This window comes from Labrus bergylta, chromosome 18, assembly GCF_963930695.1.
Source record: "Labrus bergylta chromosome 18, fLabBer1.1, whole genome shotgun sequence".
Classification (NCBI taxonomy): domain Eukaryota; kingdom Metazoa; phylum Chordata; class Actinopteri; order Labriformes; family Labridae; genus Labrus; species Labrus bergylta.
Genome location: NC_089212.1, coordinates 1,722,558 through 1,737,479, shown reverse-complemented (window position 1 = coordinate 1,737,479; position 14,922 = coordinate 1,722,558).

Sequence of the window (14,922 nt, the reverse complement as noted above, 5' to 3'; positions counted from 1 at the left end):
GCCATACCCGCTCCCTTTCACCACAATGACGCTGATTTGAATTGAAAATATGCACCTTAATTTCACCATGTACTGCACTTTTGCTCTTTGGTCTTGTAGTTTCTTTGAATTTAAGTGTTTAATGTTTTTTACATCTTGCTTGTTTGTTTTCTGTCTGCACACTGTGTTCTTTCTCCTTCTTTCCCTCTCTATTTCCCAAACCCTTACTCCAAACAACATTAACCCCTTACAACTTCAGATCACGGAGAGGAATACTAACACACATACACACACTTACACACAAGTCTCAAATAAAACACACAACACACTCTCACACAAACATAATCATAGGCACCCGCATTCTATCACAATGAGTTCACTTAAATTTCTTACTTGGAACATTCGTGGAATTGGTGCACAGGCAAAAAGACTTAAGGTATTTAACCACATAAATAAATTACAACCAGACATATGCTTCTTACAGGAAACACACACATCTGAATCTGATCAACATAAATTAATAACACCACAGTTCAATAAAGTGTTCTCTGCCCATTTTAACTCCAGACAGAGAGGAGTAGCCATATTAATACACAAGAAAATCTCATTTATCCATAACAGCACAGTAACAGATCCTGAAGGAAGATTTATCATCATAAACATCTCCATAAATAACACCCCCATCACTATTGCATCTGTCTATGGTCCAAATAATATTGATCCTTCTTTTTTAACACATTTTTTAGCTCTCTCTACAATATGTCTGACTCCCCGGTAATTATTGGAGGAGACTTCAATACAGTCTTAAACCCATCACTTGACAGATCTAACAACTCAAATAATATATGTAACTCCCAATCCACAGAAACAATTAAACAGTTCATGAGTGACTTTGGTCTTGGCGATGGTTGGCAGCTACAACACCCAAACACCAAAAAATGTACATTCTATTCTCCGGTTCACCACTCCTACTCTCGCATTGACTTCTTCATTTCTAGCAACTCAATTATTTCCAAAATATCTGACACACAAATACACTCCATTACCATCAGTGATCATGCTCCTGTCTCCCTCACCTTGAATACTACCCACGCTCACAAACCACCCAGCAGATGGTGCTTTAACCTATCACTACTCAATGACCCAAACTTTGACAGTCATATCAAAAGAGAGTGGGCATCCTTTCTTGAAATAAACAATTCACCCGAAACAGCACCATCACTTCTCTGGGAGACAGGCAAAGCAGTGTTATTAAGAGGAAAAATCATTTCATATTCCACATACAAGAAAAAGAAAGACAGTGAGGAGGAAAAATTATTAGAGGAAAAAATTAAAGAATTAGAGAACATAAACAACCCCACATCAGAAACTGAAAACGATTTAAAGAAATATAGATTAAAACTAAATGACTACATCAACAGTACAACTGCATTCCTCATACACAGACTCAGACATGAACACTTTGAACATAGCAATAAATCCGGCAAATACCTGGCAAACCAAATTAAACGAAATGTTGAAAAATCAACAATCAGGGAAGACCGTATACACACCAGAAGAAATAAATAAAACATTCCAAGAATTCTACACACAATTATACTCATCAACACACCAGCCAACTCCAGAGGACATTGACACTTTTTTAAGAGATATTGATTTACCACATTTAGATGAAGACCAAGCAGTTACTCTTGATAAACCATTCACAACAACAGAATTCCATAATGCATTAAAACTCATGCCAAACAATAAAGCTCCAGGTCCTGACGGCTTCCCTGCTGAGTTTTATAAACACTTCTGGAATATTCTAGCACCCATTTTCAACAGATTAACAGCAGAAATCAAACAAACATCTAAACTTCCCACAAACATGAACACTGCTTTAATATGCCTCCTACTCAAACCCGATAAAGACCCCACCTCCCCATCAAACTACCGTCCCCTATCCCTCATCAACACAGACACAAAAATTATTAGTAAGGCACTAGCATCACGTATAGAAACAGTAATTCCATCCATCATCCACCCAGACCAAACCGGCTTTATTAAAGGAAGACACTCATCCAGTAATCTACGAAGACTCTTCAATCTAATCCAATATACCACCATCACAAACACACCAACAGTCATACTCTCTTTGGACGCTGAAAAAGCATTTGATAAAGTCAATTGGGAATTTTTTTTGCTGCACTTAAAAAATTTGGTTTTAGAGATTATTTTATTCACTGAGTGAGGGTTCTTTACACAACACCTATGGCCACAATCACAACCAATAGAATCACTTCACACCGTTTCACTTTACACAGGGGCACGAGACAAGGATGCCCACTCTCTCCTTCACTATTCGCTATTTTTATTGAACCACTTGCTGCAGCCATCCGCCGAAAACAAAGCATCACAGGAATCAAAACACAAAATATGCATCATAAAATCAGCCTTTATGCAGACGACATTCTCCTTTATCTACAAAAATCATCATCGTCCGTACCTGAAACCATTAATCTCATAAACACTTTCTCAAAAATCTCAGACTACACTATAAACTGGTCCAAATCAACTATTCTCCCTCTCAGTCCAAATAGTTGGGATGTGGCAGCGAAAACATCACCAAACTCCCTGCGCACTTCTAACATCACTTATTTAGGAATTAATATTTCCCCCAGGCTGTCAGAGTTAATTAGTCTCAACTTCAACCCCCTTCTCAAAACAATAAATGATGAACTCCACCGCTGGATGACCCTACTGCTATCACTCATAGGTAGAATTGCTACAATAAAAATGACCATATTACCCAAAATTAACTACCTCTTCTCTATGATCCAAACAAAGCCCCCACAATCCTGGTTCAAATCCCTTGACTCCATCATTACAAAATTTTATTGGAAAAACAAAACGGCCAGAATTAAATTAGAAACACTACAAAAACCCAAACCCCAAGGAGGTCTACAAGCACCTAACTTTCTCCACGACTTCATTACCCACCAACTACAATACATTCACAAATGGACCAATCCCATTGAATCTGACAACTCCTGGAAAAACATTGAACAAACATTATGCAAAGAAATCAACATCTCAGACCTTCCTTTCATTAGCCCCTCTATCAAACGCCACCCCTGTTTTAAAATCCCTACCATAGCAACATCTCTGATAGCCTGGTGGAAATTTCACCAAATAACTAACACCACTATTTCTTACACCAAACAAACTCCCATCTGGAACAATCCGGACTTTACAATAAACAAGAAACCACTCCACCTCTCAGCATGGATCACTAAAGGCATCACACACCTCGAGCACATTTTTCATAACAAACACTCTTGCATCATTCCCTCATTTGATTCAGAAGTTCGGCATTGGGGAACAGCACTTTTTAGAATATCATCAAATTCATTCCTCTATAAAAAGCAAAATCAATATTATCACATCCAACTTTGAACTTCCACCACTAACCACAGACATAATCAATATTAAAACAAGGAAAAAACTATTATCTAAAATCTACAAAATAATCCTGAAATCTGACCAAACAGTATCCGTACCTTTCACAAAATGGGAAACTGACCTCCCCCAATGCCGACTTCTGGACCCAAATCTGCAGAAACATATTCTCCATATCAAACAATACAAACCTACAACTCATACAATACAAGATTATTCACAGAGTTCACTACACGGGTGAGAGGATGTTTAAAATGGGCTTCACTGATTCTAAATTATGCTCACACTGCTCACAAAACGCCACAGACGGATACCTGCATGCCACATGGGACTGTACACCAATAAAACAATTCTGGCATGACATCACTGACCACCTCTCTGTAACTCTTTCTTCCTGTGCACCAATCACACCCAACACACACACACAAACAAACACACACAATTTATAAGTGACTGCATTTTCATACACTTTTATTTTTTCTCAAACCAACCCCAAAACCCCGGCTACAGTCAACTTCCACTAAAACATAATCATTACACAAACTCTCACCTCTCACACCACAACATTGTTTAACATCAACATATTCAACACATACCACTGCTCAACTCTTCAACTCTCTTCCACCTCTCAAGTCCCCCTTACTAAGCACCTTATCTCCCTCCCCTTCTCGCTCTCTCTCTCTCTCTCTATTGCTTCTTTCACTTTTTGTATCCTTTCTTAGGTATTTCATATAATTTTGTAGTTTTTCTGTTCGTAGTATGATGTGTGTCTATTGATGTCTTATTTTGCTATCTTTATTTGTCTCATTTTTTATTTTTTTTATTTTACTGTATTTTGGAGTCGTTGTCCTGACCTTGTCTGTTTGTTTTTTTGCCTCTTTTGTATATCACCAGTTTGTCACTTTATTGCACCTAATAAACATTTTTTTTTAAAGTAGAGGTTTGATTACCGCTACTTTAAATGCCCGGGGTACATAGCCTGCCATTAAAGACGAATTGATCATATCTAATATAGAGTTGTTAACTAAGGGAAAGACTTCCTTAAACAGCTTGGTTGGGATTGGGTCCAAAATACAGGTTGACGGTTTCGACGCAGAAAAAATGGAATATAGCTCTGAAAGGTCGATTGGAGAAAAACAGTCAAGACTAATATCTGGTCCTGGAACTGTCTCTGCCGTATCAGACGTATCCACATCAGGTAAGGGCAGGAGGTTACCAATTTTGTCTCTGATGTCTAGAACTTTGTTGTTGAAAAAGCTCAGGAAGTCATTACTGCTGAGGGCTAGAGGAATACAAGGCTCAATGGAGCCATGACTCTCTGTCAGCCTGGCTACAGTGCTGAAAAGGTATCTAGGATTGCCTTTGTTTTCCTCTATTAGAGAGGAGTAGTAGGCAGCTCGGGCGTGACGTAGAGCCTTCATATATCTTCTATGACTATCCTGCCAGAAAAAACGAGATTCTACCGTTTTGGTCGAGCGCCATATTCCTTCAAAATTCTGCGACGATTGTTTTAGAGTACGGGTTTCTGAGTTAAACCATGGAGCCACTCTCCGCCGCTTGACAACCTTCTGTTTCAGGGGAGCAATCGAATCCAGAGTAACTCTCAACGAATCCACTGCACTATCAACAAACTGGTCTAGCTGAGAGGGACTAAAGCTATCATAAGAGTTTCCAATTGGGTTGAAACACGGTACTGAATCAAAAACAGCTGAAATAGCTTCCTTAAATCTAGCTACAGCACTATCAGATAAACTTCTAGAGAGCACACCTCTTCCAGGCAGAGGTAATTCTGGTAGGACAAAGTCGAATGTAATAAAAAAATGGTCTGATAGCAGAGGATTTTCTAGGAAAACTGTAAGGTTATGGATTTCAATTCCATAAGCTAAAACAAGATCCAGGGTGTGGTTAAAACGATGAGTAGGTTCGTTTACACCCTGGGTGAAACCAATAGAGTCTAATAGTGACATGAAAGCTGTGCTCAGGCTATCATTATCAACATCCACATAGATATTGAAGTCACCTACAACAATTATTCTATCACTGTTCAGGACTGAATCTGATAAAAATTCTGCAAATTCAGATAGAAACTCAGAATATGGGCCAGGAGGACGGTAAACTACAACAACTAGAACTGGCTGAAAGGTTCTTGAGACTGGATGTGAAAAACTAAGAACAAGGCTTTCAAAAGAAGAAAAATTAAGTTTTGGTCGAGGGTTAACTGGAAGTCCAGAATTAAAACCCGGTGTCTCGAGGTATATGAGTACTAAAATGACTGGGAGGAGTGGAATCATTCAAACTAACATATTCATCTTGACACAGCCAGGTTTCAGTCAAAAAAAGTAAATCAATATGCTGATCTGATATCAGATCGTTCACTAAAAGAGATTTGGATGCTAAGGACCTAATGTTCAAAAGTCCGCAGTGAATCTTCTGATTTTTTAGCAAAATCATATTCGTAGTCTTGATCCTGATGAGATTTTGACAATTTACGCCTTTTCTTTCTTCGTTTGGATGACTTGGTCTGGGCCGGGGGACAGACACAGTACCTATAGTATAACTACAGTTCGATTCAGAATTACAGCTATAGTGACTGGGAGACAGATCTAAGGGAGGCGCAGAGAAGCGTGTAAGACTGCAGCTCTGCCTCTTGGTCTGAACTCTGTGTTGTTGTCAAGGTTTTGGACTAATAACCTCTGCTATGTTTCTAGATAATAGAGCTGCACCGTCTAAAGTGGAATGGATGCCGTCTCTAGCAAGCAGACCAGGTTTTCCCCAAAAAGACTGCCAGTTATCTATGAAGCCCACATCGTGTGCTGGACACCACCTCGACAGCCAGCGGTTGAGTGATGACATGCGGCTATACATGTCATCACTGGTTTGATTTGGGAGGGGTCCAGAGAACACTACGGAGTCCGACATCGTCTTAGCAAAAGTACACACCAACTCCACATTAACCTTGGTGACTTCCGACTGGCGTAGTCGGGAGTCATTAGTGCCGACATGAATTACGATTGTATCAAATCTACTTTTAGTCTTTGTCAGCAACTTTAAATGAGATGCGATGTCGCCCGCTCTGGCCCCGGGTATACACCTAACTATGCCCGCTGACTTCGCTAGCTTCACGTTTCGAACTGTGGAGTCTCCAATAATCAGAGTTTTATTCTCAGCGGGTGTGTCACTGAGTGGGGAAAATTTGTTTGAAACGTGAAGTGGTTGGTGGGGAACCGTGTGCTTCGATTTTCGACTATGCTTCCCTCGGACAGTAACCCAGCCACTGCCTCCCGGCTGCTCTGGAGCTACCGGGGGGGAAGCCAAGCTATGTCGGCCCGCACCGGCTACAGGTGGCTGGCTAACTACTGCTGCATACGATGACTCTGACTCAATGGTGCCTCTCTCAACCTCTCTAACTCAGACACACTCGCCTCCAAAGCTAAAAATAAACTACATTTCTTACATGTATCATTATCACTAAAGGAGGACGAGGAGTAACTTAACATCTGACACGTAGAGCAAGAGAGAGCAGGAGAGGGAGAGACAGAAAAAGAAGCCATTGTAAAGCTAACTGCTAAGCTAAGCTAAGAGTAGGTACACAGTAACACAGTACAGAGGAGAACAGAATAGAAAATGATGCAATACGCTCACCCGCAGTTCGCTGCTCGGGTGCTGCTCGCTGCTCTGCTCGGGTGCTGCTCGCTGCACGTTGCTTTGGATAAAAGCGTCTGCTAAGTGAATTGTAACATTGTAACACTGTAAGTATTAGCGGTAACAACAAAGTGTGATAATCAAATATCTGTTAAATATAAACATTTACGACTATAATGACAAAAACATGGGGAGGATGGTATCTTTATAACTATTATTTTCATTGACTGCACAGGAGGAGTAAGCATATCATGAAATGGAAATATTCATTGAAAGTATATATAACCACATGGTTTGGTTCAGGTCATCTGTGCCCCAAAAAAACAAGTGATGTCCTTAAATTCGGCAGTTTTACATTGAACGTTGCCAGGGGTAACTACCCACCTTGAAATCTGAGAGGACTAGTTCAGACTGTAGCTTGAGCCCATACTTTATTGATTTCACTATGATGGACAGGTTGGACAATAGGCAGGTTGTGCACACAATGTTGGGGTAATACTCTCTCAGTCAATATGCCAAAATACTAAGCTTCTTTCATTTTCTAACTGCTTAAGCAAAAAATGTTTTAAAAAAAAGTATGGGCTTGCAATAATGTGTGATACCAGAATTACCAAATAATGTAACATACTGAACAGAGATTATAATTTAGTTTGAATTCATTCTAAATTCACAACACATTACATTACACTTCTATTGTTGGTCTGTTTCCTGCCAACACCACAAATGAAAAATCAGCATTTAATAAGATAGAGGCCCTCGTTTTCACTGTGGCACACAGTTTTTACAACAGCCTATATGAATCCAACATATCAACACACGGGATTGGTGGCCTTTTCAATAAGTGTTCTTCAACACTGTCCACTCCTGCATGTTAGCGCTTACTCATTTTGGGTCTGAAAATGTCAAGTTTGGCAGTTATTTGGATCATTCAATAGGACAGGCTGATTACTCAGATTCAATCTTTCTATGTATTTTCTGGTGTTTTTTTAGCAAGGATTTTGAGATAACTTTCTCAAAACCAAAAACTAAAGAAAATGGAAAAATGGAAAATGAACCCAAGTTAGTTTAGATTAGAGCAAATAGGTTAGTTGTGCAATACCGAAGCCACATTATCCATTTTTTGTTTTTGTTTCTTTTACTCGGTTTCCATGATACATTTCTGTGGTTTTCTTGAAATCGTTTTTTTCGGAATTCGATTTATCTTGTTATCCCAGTGTAACAACACAGGTTTCCCATAATAACAAGTTAATTTCTCAAGATCTGGAGTAAGCAGCTAATGTACCCATTTCCACAAGCAAAACAGAGTTTAAATGTATTGATGGATGTCTGCGTAAAGCTTCATTGTGAAGGCAACATAGTTTAACATGTAGCACAGGGTATAAGTACCAAATTCAGACATCTATCATATCCTGCTATTAATACTCTTATTACAGCAATATGACACACTTGAACACCACAAGATGCTATCATTAGTCCCGCACCTTGGGTAACAAGGCAACCTGGGGGCCACTATGGGTGAAGTCACTATCACTTAACATCAAAGGAGGAAATTGATTCACTTTGCAATGAAATTACTGAAAATGATTTGAGACGAAACAGTTCTGACAGGCTATTGCAAATGGATGTTCTCACTTCAATTATCAGACATTGCTGTTTTAATGGAAGTAAATTGAATTGACTGAACTGAAGGTGAATCATTGCTGACCTTAGTTACCGTATTCCGGTGGTCATTCTGGGTTTTCAGCACAAGTGGACCCTCACTCTGAGTAATAAATGATTAGTAATGAATTCCACTCATAAACCACCATGTTGAATCCTGACAAAGTTATTTAATTAAAAAGAAAGAGATACAGACTCAAGCCCTGAGGAATTTAAATTGAAATGACCCCCCCTCTGCTGCACTCTTTTCACATTCAGGTTCTCTCCCTGGATTTAAATTTCAATAGCTGATGACGCCAGCAGACATCAGGTGAATATTTAAACAGGAAGCCGAGCCACTCGAGAGTCATACGAGAAGACAAGAGGGGAAATAATTCTCCTGGTTTAATCCTTGTTAAAACGCCACTGCCTCTGCACGATAGCGTTCCTATTAGGCTACAGAAGTGAGCTCACACATCCGCAATCCTCCTCACTTTACAAGTGTGCCAGTGTTGTCCTGGTTAGAGACTCCTTTACTTTCCAATGCCTTGCTCAAAAATGGGGTATGAAATTGAGGGTTAGGTGTGGCAATATTTAAACCAACAGCAAAAAAAAAATACACCCCGCCATTTGGACGGCCCCCTGTGAGTCTCTGCCTTGGGCCCAAACAGACTCCAGAAACGCCAATAGCCAGGGAAACAATTCTAATACCTTGTTTATAACAAATATTGTGGCCACATTCTGAGCATTTGTCAACACTGTATCAGATAATGATATTCCTTGTTAGCATGGATGTTGTTAAGATAGATTAGTAGGTAGCCATGGACAGAGGTCAGGGTTGACTCCCTTAACCTTTCATGTTGCTAATTCCTGGAATAGTGTTGTGTGGCAATGGGAGTATTGGATTAGAATCTCACATCCCACCTTTAAGCTGTAAATGCTTCATGGTAAGAGGCTTTGGAGTATAAGATCCCTCCCTTTTCCTCTCATTCCTTATTTTCTATAGCACCTTACTCTTTCACTTTTCCCTCCTTCCATTCTGGGTTTCTGTCATTTATCACTTTGTATTTGTTGCATATATTACAGCAGCTTCTGTGCAGTCTGTGTTACTTTGTGTAGCACTAGAAGAAGCTGAAATTAATTCTCAACATTTACACTCGAAACCACTAAATACTCCTCCACATTGTGAATAAGGTGCAACAAAAAGAAATTGATGAGTAAAGTTTACCTGGAAACTCCAGAGACACATGATCCATGACTGGGGAGCAGAACCTGGCAGAGCACTCTAATGGAGGCCATCTGATCGAGCCCCAGCAGAGGTTTGAGTCATCTGGTGCTAACAGGAGCAGGATGGCAGAGGAGCCCGAGAGACAAGAAACAAAAAATTAGGAAAACAGTGTTTGTTTCAAGAAAAACAGGTAGAACGACCATGGCTGAAAGAATGTAGTGTTTAAAGGCATGACAGAGCAGGATTGAGCAGAGCCAATGTCGTACTACAGAAGTCCAGTTTTAATGTTGCTTACTTAAGTCAGTGCTGCATGATCCAGATTAGTTTTAGAGTAAACAAAACCTTCAACAGGAATGTTTGTTTGAAGATTGACGTCTCATGGTGAAAAAAAAAAGTCATCAGCTCTTGGCTGCTCTTTGGATCCAGGTAAAGTCTCCATCTGTTGCAAAGTAAAGGCTCAGACACCAGCTTTCCAAATCCTCAAATTAATACATTTCTATGGAATTGGTTTGGCACGAGGGGAAGTCAATTTGTATGCATTCTTTGTATTGTTGCACTTCGACATATAAATGCACACAAATTGCAAAAAAAATCAACCTCTGTAGGACACTGAGGTTCCCTTATGCCATCAACAGACTGGCACATTTTACAAAAAGTTATGAATCTATGGGAAATGTTTTGTTAAATAAGATACATTTGGCTTATAACCAGTTGATGTTTAAAGAAAGGACATTAAGGGCCGTATTGTACACTTGGTAACTGGTAAATGGACTTTAGCTCGTAAAGCGCTGTTCTAGTCTTCTGACTACTTAAAACACTTTACACTGCAGACCACACCGACCCATTAACATCCATTCACACACTGATGACAGAGGCTGCTATGCAAAGTGACGATCAGAAGTAACGCATCCCATTCATACACCACCAACGAAGCAGGGGGAGCAACTTAGAGTCAAGTGTCATGCCCAAGGACACATCGTACATGTTGCTGCAGGTGCTGGGGATCGAACCCCCGACCTTCTGGATAGGATTCGACCGACTCCAACAACTGAGTCACAGCCGCTCGGTGCAATGGGTCTTAAGGTGTATCGCGGATCTCTTTGCTATTTTCCAAATAGCGCAGTTATAATTCTGGTGATTTCCTTGGGGACACAGAAAAACGACTGGAGATATTATCATTTCTGAGGTTAAAGGCGGCGGCGGCGGCAATATAGCAACATAGCTGCAAGATGGTTACTGCCGTCAGGCCGGATTTGTGTTGAGGCCAGCTCGGTGGCCGCAGCAGCCAAAGCACAAGACCGGCCTGTCAGCAGCAGCCGTCTCGCCGCTATATTTATATTTTTTCGCCATTATCAGCTTTCTCCATAGAGCCTGTTAGCATAGCTTCCAAGCAATATGGCAGACGTTAAGTTTTGATTCTGGGAGTGAGTTCCCACCCACTGATCTGTGATTGGTCTGTAGCTTCAGTGGTCGAAAATATGAGGAACTAGCGTTGTAGTTTCACACCGCTAACCCCAACAGCTTCCAGTGATGCAAAAATCGTAATTTTGCGTCACTGGAAGCTCCTTATCAGACTCAGAAATACAAAGATTTCCAATCTCAGGGGAAAATGAGGGCGGGATGCAAGACCATTCAAAAATACTACCAGGTTTCTAATGATACAAAGATTAATGCTAATGGGTGAAGTATCTCTTTAATGTTACACCCAAAAACACACTTATATATGATCAAGCAACTTGACCAAACTAATATTCACTCTGCGCTCAGATTGTGCAGCGCATAACTAGCAGAATATAGAAGGACATGCCCCAAATCCCTTTTCACCTTGCTTTAAACACCGTGCTTTACACTGTCAGGCCCTAAAGCTCCTATAAGGAGGATTTGAGTGAGTTATGAAACAGACTTAAATCAATACTCATGTCTCCATATGACCTACAGAATCAAAAGAGACCATCAACCTACAAGATTGGTTATTTCTATATAAAATGACTTTTAATACCTGAAAGCACTGCTGCAGGGTAGGTGTCAGTCAAAGAAATTATCAGCAAGCTGCAGAAACAGACTGTTCTTCTGTACTGCAGCGGTGATTAATAATTTAAAAAATTTATCCTTTTTGCATTAATGTACATGTCATAATTTAATTGAATTCATTTGTTGGGAGTTTGCCAGCTGTTAAATATCTAACTGTCCCCATAGGTAGTGGTAAATAAGATAATTCTTCCCATGAAATTATAAATGATAAGTTAGAAAAAAAAAAGATAGATTTTTATTTTAAACTGTAGGGGATTATTTAGAGTATAGTGATTGATCACTGTTATTAATGAGTAATGTTTTTAATGACTGAACTTGAATTACATTCTTTAACAAAGACATATGACTCTTTGGTGTATGTGTGTGTGTCCGTGTTTCAGTGTGTTTCTGTGTGTGTGTGTGTGTGTGTGTGTGTGTGTGTGTGTGTGTGTGTGTGTGTGTGTGTGTGTGTGTGTGTGTGTGTGTGTGTGAGTCAAATTATTCTGCCCTCATCTTGTTGTCTTGCATGCCAGAAGAAATGCCAAATGGGTGTGTCAGCATGCACCGGCTAACTGTGATGATGTGCTTGTGCATGAAAATAAGAGTGCATCAGCATATATGTGACAAAGGAAGTGAGTATCTGTGACCCAGTGTGTGAGTGTGTGAATGTGAGTTAATGTGTTGTGGCAGAAATGAACATCACCTCAAAATCCCCTTAAGTGGAAACAAGGAGATTCGTATTTCGAAGGCTATTCTATTAAATGCGCTTAAAGTGTCAAGTCAGCAACAATGTTTTTGTGTTAGGCAAATGGACTGAACAGGGAACAACAGAGGCGCTTTACATCTTGTTTTGCTGTAGGCTTTCAAAGCTCAGGGCATAATAACCAAACCCCTAACGGGAAAGAAATCTGCTGTAAAACTTAAACAAAATGGATACAACTATTGACTTTGTTATTTCATGTGTCTTTGTATTTAACCTTGTATAAAAAAGCTTCTTTGCATATATTTACCCACGATGTTGAATGCCATGACAGAAAGGAGTGACGATCAACACTAAAAATAAAATACCCTTGAGAGAAGGCGGCTTACGTAAATGGTTGTATAAGTGGATCTGACTTCATTTATTGTCAAGGAGTCTGTTATGTTTAGCTTTGTGTGATTTCTAACCAAATACATGTACTAATGTGTTGGTAAGAAATGGACATGGAACAAAAATAGCACCTCATTGTTGAAGGAGGTTGTGACTGTTTTGCCGTAAAGGCGGATAATCTGCTTTGTTACACTGAATCATCTGACCTTGAATATTCAATCCACTTTCAAGGTCTTGTGTTTTGATGAATGGTTTTATTTCCATTATGTGACAAATCTCAAGGCAATGTTTACATTGTTTACATGTTTACATACTGCTGTTAACCTTTGTGCTCATACACAGGATAGTAGAACCTGCCTCTCACAATTCAATGCATTTAGCAATCACTGCAAATCAAGAACAGTTACATACATCACATGTACTTCACTTAAACATAATTCTAGAAACAATATAACTACAACTGGGCCTAATGTTAGTGCACCCTAAAAGTTGAATCAGAGCTAAAGGATGAAAAAAAGCATCAGAAATGATACAAACAACACTTAACTTTCAAGTTGAGTTGGAGTCCTCTGTGAAACCAAAAGTCAAACTTAACTTGTAATATGAATTCACACCATAAATATAACTTAACTTAACCGTGTGGTGTCTTTGCTTCAACCTATCCAAATAGTTTGTAGTAAAGTGGCTGCTCAGGGCTGACTCCCAAAAAAGTCAGTCCCCTTACAGGCCAATATTACATGGCTCAATTTTACAGCAGAGTTAAGTACAAAATATGCTTTTGGTCTATAGGTTATTTCTTCGATGGATAATAACTTCATTTGGACTGAATTTTTCTAAAAGGACAGCAGCCAAACTCTGAACTTGAGGGTTTAAGTAAGCCATGTGTTATAACAATGGGTGACATCACGATGGCATAATCCTTTTTTTGGTTAACCCAGGATGAGATGGCATCAACCTAAGAGTTGTAAGGTAGGTGTCTAAATGGTCTATTAGATTAACTGGTTGTGATTGGGTTGGGTTGGGTTGGTTAGTGTTGGGTTGGGTTGGTTAGTGTAAGGTTGAGTTGGTTTGGGTTGTGGGTTGGGTTTCAGTTGGGTCGGGTTGATTGAATTGCTTTATTTGTACCCATAGGTAGTTATTCATTCATTTTACAGTGAATGAGTCTGCCTCCTTTTATACAAACAAAAAGTACAGGACAAGACATGGCAGAAAAAGTTATGATAGCACTAAAGACTAAAAGGTAACCCTGAGGTATAACACAAGAGAAACAATAAGCCATCAGTAGAAACAAGATGAATGGAAACTAGACAGGAATACAATATACCATCATCAAAAAGAAAGATCCAGAAATAGTCAATAAATATATAGAAGTTTACTCCGCAGTATCAGAGCTGTATTGTATTGACTTGTTGATTTCACTGATGGCTCCTGGGACAAAGCTGTTTATGTATCGCTTGGTAATATAGGATGGTACTTTATACTCACGTCCTGATGGGAAAATCGGAAATTCACCATTGAAAAGGTGGGAATCATCTTTTAAAATAGAAACAGCTATCCTCTTCAACTGTCTAGTGTCCAGAGACTCTTGGTTCAGCTGTGACTCTCCAATCAATCTACTGGACCATTTTATCATTTGATTCAGACAGGTCCCCAAACCATGACACAAAGCAAAAAGATAACACGTTGTGAGAATATAATGGTGTCAAGTTGTATCCAATCGAAGCTTTAAATTTGCCAATGAACTTGATTTATAATTAGACTAAGATCTTGAAATGACTACAGGGGTATTAGAATCAGTTCTTTGGTTTGCTCATTAGTTTACTTTTGGTGTGTTGTCTGATCACAGCAGTTGTATGATGTTGTTAGCTCATGGTGTCAAATTATGGCAAAGCTG